This window comes from Asparagus officinalis, chromosome 5 (genome assembly GCF_001876935.1).
Source record: "Asparagus officinalis chromosome 5, Aspof.V1, whole genome shotgun sequence".
NCBI lineage: Eukaryota > Viridiplantae > Streptophyta > Magnoliopsida > Asparagales > Asparagaceae > Asparagus > Asparagus officinalis.
This window is the reverse complement of record NC_033798.1, coordinates 102485047-102486226: the sequence shown is the minus strand read 5'-3', so window position 1 is coordinate 102486226 and position 1180 is coordinate 102485047.

The following is a 1180-nucleotide window of genomic DNA, read 5'->3' as shown; positions in this document are numbered from 1 at the left end:
GAATAAGGTTTGATCAATTGAGATTGGAAGCAATCCTAACTTTTATAGGTTTGATTGCGCAAATCGAAGGTGGACCTCTTGTTCATGGAAGGAATCAAGAGGGGATTTTGTCTTTGGTCCTAACTGTTTAAAGGTTTGATCAAGATGGAAATTTGAGACGATCCTAACTGTTTAAATGTTTGATCGTTCAATTTGTGGACCTCTCGTTCATGGAACGAATCGAGAGGGGATTTTGGCTTTGGTCCTAACTGTTTAAAGGTTTGACCAAGATAGGAATTTAAGACGATCCTAACTGTTTAAAGGTTTGATCGTTCAATTTGTGGACCTCTCGTTCATGAAACGAATCGAGAGGGGATTTTGGCTTTGGTCCTAACTGTTTAAAGGTTTGACCAAGATGGGAATTTGAGACGATCCTAACTGTTTAAAGGTTTGATCGTTCAATTTGAGTGGACCTCACGTTCATGAAAGGAATCGAGAGAGGATTTTGGCTTTGGTCCTAACTGTTTAAAGGTTTGACCAAGATGGGAATTTGAGACGATCCTAACTGTTTAAAGGTTTGATCGTTCAATTTGTGGACCTCTCGTTCATGGAACGAATCGAGAGGGGATTTTGGCTTTGGTCCTAACTGTTTAAAGGTTTGACCAAGATGGGTATATAAATCATCCACCCCCAGTTTCCTTTGCGAAACCGGGTTTAACATTGTACTCAGTTGGATAATCGAGAAGCAGTTTATACTCATATGCTCTTTGGAGTGTGGGGAAACAGTTTATACTCGTGTACCCACTGGAGTTAAGGAGAACAGTTTATACTCGTGTATCCAATGGAGTTAGAGTCATCTTTACTTGGCTTGTTTCGCCGTTATGACGCCAGAGTCAATTAGGGCTTGGATCTTGTTTTTGAGTCCAAAGCAAATCTCGGTGGGATGAAGAACCCTTCTGTGGTACGCACAGTAATTTGGATCCGTAATCCTCTTAGCTCCATCCTGATCTTTAATAGGTGGTAGCTCGATTTTGTCATTAGCGAGGAGGTATTCCAATATGGCTGGAGCTTCATCATCTTCGAAAGAATACTCCTTTTGGAACCTCGGATCGAGAGTTGCGTTCACAGGAATTGTGGATGTCGTCGGTTGACCTCTCTCAACTTTCTTTCTTTTAAGAAAGTGTTCAGCTTGTTCACCACG